Below are 5,888 nucleotides of genomic sequence, written 5' to 3' on the forward strand. Positions count from 1 at the left end.
TAACTGGTACTTAATTTATCAACCTCGAATGGATAAAAGGCAAAGTCGACCCTGGCAGAATAATAATAATCCTTTCTACTATAGGCACAAGGACTGAAATTTTAAGGGAAAGGGAAGTTGATTACATCAACCCCAGTATTTAACTGGTAGTCATTTTATCAACTCCCAAAAGATGAAAGGCAAAGTCGACCTTCACAGAATTTAAATTCAAAACGTAAAGATGGGTAAGTGTTGCTAAGCATTTTGTTTAGAGTGCTAACAATTCTGTCAGCACACTGTAATAATAATGATTTCAAATTTTGGCACAAGGCCAGCAATTTGATGGGTGTGTGTGTGGGGGGGGGTAAGTCAATTACATTGACCCCAGTACCTAACTGGTACTTAATTTATCAACCCTGAAAGGATGAAAGGCGAAGTTGACCTCGGCAGTATTTGAACTCAGAATATAACGACGGATGAAATGCCACTAGGCATTTTGCGTGGCATGCTAACAATTCTGCCAGCTTACCATCTTAATAATAATAATAATAACAATTCCTAACATCTCAGACAAGAAAGCTGATAAAAGAAAATTAGTTCTACACTTTAAATATTCCCTCTTGATATTGTTTGAAAGATAAATTTAATTAGAATGAAAACAGGATTTAAAGAAAATTATATAAATTATTTCTGAGTAAAGAAACATTTGTTGTTTTTATCACATACACACACACACATAGAGGCTCAATATTATTTTATTTCTGCAGACAAGATAAAATGCTTCCAATGGCCTACAGTATTTACACTGAAATTTAATTTATATACATACATATAATATCACGCACCTTCTTTTCTCCTTCAGGTATATCTACACACACACAGAAATAAACCAATTATCTCTATTATCAGCACAGATTTTGGTGACGAGGTTTCGTTGAAATGAAGATTTTCTTTTCACATATGGATGCAAATTGATTTGTATAACACATATACATACAGGTTTACATATGCTTATCACAAACACAAAATGGCATATACACCCATATATATATAGATATATATTTGTTTATTTTTATATTGTCAAACAGTATATTTCTGGTTATAGCATATGACTGGGTTGAATGTTACTGACGGTTTTATGTCAACTATTGCACTAGTGAAATAGTCTGTTTGACTGCTTGACGATATAAAAATATAACCATTCTATTTCTTAGTATGTTTTTTTTGTCTGAATTATGGAAAACTAACTGAATATATATATGACTTATTAGTATAGTGTTGAAAAGTCAGAAGGAGCAGAGGTTATCTTGAAGATTCCTTTGTAGATGTGGTGCACTATAAACCATGATATACTTCAGAACTAGATAATTTCAAGACAATTTCATTTTGTCTAGTATATTGTGTATTTTAGTATATAGTATATTGTGTGTTCTAACACACTGTATCTAAAAGGGATCTTTCTTGAAGCAACCATTACAGTATCTGACTTTTTCAATACATTAAGTATGTTATATAGATAAATATTTTAATCTAGAGCTGCTTCTATTGCATAATTCGAATATATACATATGCATACACACATATATACTGTATGTATTGAGTCCCTTTTCTCCTGCATATACATTGATTTCAAACTTTGGCACAAGGCCAGCAATTTCAGGGGAGGGGTAACTGGTACTTATTTTTATCGACTCCTACAAGGATGAAAGGCAAAGTTGACCTCGCTGGAATTTGAACATAGAATGTGAAGACAGATGAAATGCTACGCATTCCCCCAGTGTGCTAATGATTCTGCTAACTCACTGCCTTTTCCCACATATACATTAATAACATACATTTATATATGTCTGTGTCTATGTGTAAGCATATATATATATTCCTTCATAAAAGGAGTGAACAGAGACCAAAGTATTGAGATGAACAATCAAAAAGAAAGGAAACCATTTAGAATAAGAAATCCAGGTTCAAATCAAGTCAATATTATTATTAAATCAAGCAATGGGATGTATTTGGTCACTCATCTTATCTAGTCAGATTTAAAATAATTAACATTATATATAAATATCTCATGCTCCACAGAAAAACAGGGCCTCAGATTAGTAAATGTGGAGGACAAATGAGAACTGTAAGATGCTTCTTATGTTTTTTCTTAAGTGCATTAGAAGCACAAGTGAAGTGAGCCCCATCTAGAAATGGAAACTGTTTGATTCACTTAGCTTGTTGGAAATCATCACAACAGAGGAAACCCAACAGGACTATTAAAATTTGACTTGCAAAACCAATTCTAGTTAATTCATTTATGCAGCACTATACAGTATAACGCACTATGCATGAATGAATCCAACTCATCAGGGCATGCACTACTATGCAAATCAGACATTTCAGTTTAGCTGAGTCTTAGTCAGTACGCACTATAAATAACTATAAGTCATATAAAACTTACTGTGGACAAAATACTGATAGTCTTTCTCTGATGAAGAGCTAAGAAGACTAGAAACTAGTCAGGTTCGTTCCACATGTTTTCTGTTAACAGAGAAGTAAAACCTACTGTATAACCACATTGCTTACTTTTCACAACAAAGCTAACAACTGTATGTTTATTAAAATAAAAAACAAAAAAAACCCAGTCATTTCAATTCTAATTAATATTCAGTTTTCACTTGATATATAAATCAACACACATACACGAACTTTGTTTTCATATATATCCCACTCAGTATTTTACATGAATGCATTCTAAGATATTAAGCTAAACAGAATTTATTACAATATATTTATCTCTTTATTTTCTTTCTTTTTATTCTTTAATAGAACAGGGTATTATAATGTTGAAATTTCATATCAACACATCAATAATGTTTTGTTGAGACAATGAAATAAAACAGAACTTTTGTTAAAATAATAATAATAATAATAATAATAATTTATTCTACTAAAGGCATAAGGCCTGAAATTTTGGGGAGAGGGATAGTCGATTGAATCGACTCCAGTACTCAACTGGTACTTATTTTATTGACCCCAAAAGGATGAAAGGAAGAGTCAACTATGGGGGAATTTGAACTCAGAATGTAAGGGCGGATGAAATGCTGCTAAGCATTTTGCCTGGCATGTTAACAATTCTGCCAACTCACTGCCTTAATAATAATGGTTTCAAATTTTGCTACAACGGCAGCCATTTTGGGGGGATGAATCGATTACGTCGACCCCAGTATTCAACTGGTACTTATTTCATCAACCTTGAAAGGATGAAAGGCAAAGTTGACCTCACTGGAATTTGAACTCAGAATGTAGCAATGGGTGAAATATTGCTAAGCATTTCACCCAGTGTGCTAACAATTCTGCCAGCTCACTGCCTTAATAATAATAATAATAATAATAATAATAATAATAATAATAATAATAATAATAATTGCTTCACATTTTGGCACGAGGCCAGCAATTTTAATAGGTGGGTTAAATCGATATCATCAACCCCAGCACATGACTGGTACATTATTCTATCAACCCTAAAAAGATGAAAGCTAAAATCAGCCCCAGTGAGACTTGAACTAAGAACATGAAGAGATACAATGAAAACACTGCAAAGCATTTTGTCTGATGCTCTAATAATACTGTTAGCACTAAACTCTCCCCTTTGATTTTACACTAATAATAATAATAATAATAATAATAGAATGATAAGAGAGTATTTTAGTGTTGACTTAGGAGTTCAGTTGGGATTTACAAGGCTGCACTTTTGACCACTGGTGAAATAACTAAACAATTTAGAATATATTTGACTTCTGACCTCATCATCCTTTATGTTCCTATCTACACTGCATTTCATTCTATATATCACTTGGACATTACCAGTTTATAGATATAAATGCTCTTCTGCAACTGATACAGCTTTTGTTGCTAATCACAAATTTTTACCTGGCTTGCCAGCTATTTGCAACACCAGTAACTTGTTAATCATTGTTTTTGTATGTCAGTGCCAGCTGAATTTGTTTAAGCATGCAGTTGATAGTGGATAGATACTTGCTATTTATGACACAATGAGATGCAAAAATCTTAGATTTAGCAATCCTACTACTACTGCTGCTGATATACTTACGTGCTTTTTAGCACTGTATGTCTATATGAGATGCTTTCTCAAGATGAATACTACAATTTTGTGGCTTTCTACAGTATATCCACATTAAGTAAGATATACAGAATACTATTCTGAACTAATACTGCTTCATTCAGATATACATCATCATCAGTTTAATCTCCACCTTCCATACTGGCATAGGTTGGACAGTTTGACAGGAGCTGGCCAGGTAGAAGACTACACCAGACTTCTGTCTCTGTTTTGGCATGGTTTTTATGGCTGGATGCCCTTCCTAACATCAACCACCCATCACATAAGTGTGTCTATCTATCTATCTATCTATCTATATCTATATATATATATATATATATATATATATATATATATGTATGTATGTATATATATGTACTCTGTAGATTAGGATTCAACTGAGAACATGTAGAAAAAATATAGAATCCGAAGACAATATTAGGAACAGATCATCTCCTGTCTTCAAGCACCTTATATCCACCTAGACACAATCATCATGTGTACCTTGATGGATTCAATGTTAAGCTCTTTGTATTATTGTATAAGTGTTTCTAATATGAGTTACATGTACACAGGTTGCTGGGTTGAATCATCCTAGCTTACCATGCAGAAATATGTTGTCAAGAAAACAGACCTACTGAAATGTTGTATAGATAGGAACACAAATATAAACTCTGGTAAAAATGCCTGTTGATGTAACAGGATCGTATTGTTCAGATAACAAATTGGATAAGTACAAATGAGGCAATATTACAAAGTTGAAGACATTATATGTATGTATACATATTTATATAGATATAAAATGTGCGTGTATATATATACACACATACACATTTGCATGTGTATGTATACATACATACATTCATACCAACATATATACATTTATGTAGGAATGTATGTATGTATACACATAAATTGTTCACACATCATAATCTTTACTCTGTATAATATTATTATATATAACAGTGGTTTCAAATTTTGGTACAAGGCCAGCAATTTAAGGGGCGGGATAATTTGATTACATTGACCCCAGTACTCATCTGGTACTTATTTTATCAACCCCGAAAGGATGAAAGGCAAAGTTAACCTCAGCAGAATTTGAACTCAGAACATAAAGACAGACAAAATGCCGCTAAGCATTTTGCCAGGGGTGCTAACATTTTTGCCAGCTTGCCATCTTATTTTATTATATATAATAATGGTAATAATAAATATAATTGTTACTATAGCAATGTTGAATTATTTCAACCAATAACTGGCTCCCATATGTATGATAAGGCTGAAAAAAAAATTTTTTTTTTTCATGTAAATAGAAAATAAATAAATAAATGAATGAATAAAAAAACCAACAACAAATATGTAATGTTCAGCTTCGATATTGAGACAATATATAATCAACATTATAATGAGTGTATAATCATCTTTCCAACACAATGAAATGTTGTGTAGTATGGATGACAGGCATAAAAACGTTAACATTAACAGTTTCATGTTCAAGGCAGTATATTAAACGACAGAGCATCTCTATAGCTTTAGACTGATTAAAATGTAATGGATGCACACGTATACACTCATACACACACAAACATATACACCACACATCTCATGCGTGTGTGCACACACACATACATACACGCACACTCACACACACACACACAGAGTTAATATAGGTTTGCCATACTAACAAGTTAGTAACTGTTTGCCACTGCAACACACCACTGCATAATTATAAAAATGAAAGGCTATTTATATTTATCTGAGAATTAAAACTGTTTTGACAAGCATCAGTTCAGAGACAACTGAA

Source organism: Octopus bimaculoides, chromosome 9, assembly GCF_001194135.2.
Source record: "Octopus bimaculoides isolate UCB-OBI-ISO-001 chromosome 9, ASM119413v2, whole genome shotgun sequence".
Classification (NCBI taxonomy): domain Eukaryota; kingdom Metazoa; phylum Mollusca; class Cephalopoda; order Octopoda; family Octopodidae; genus Octopus; species Octopus bimaculoides.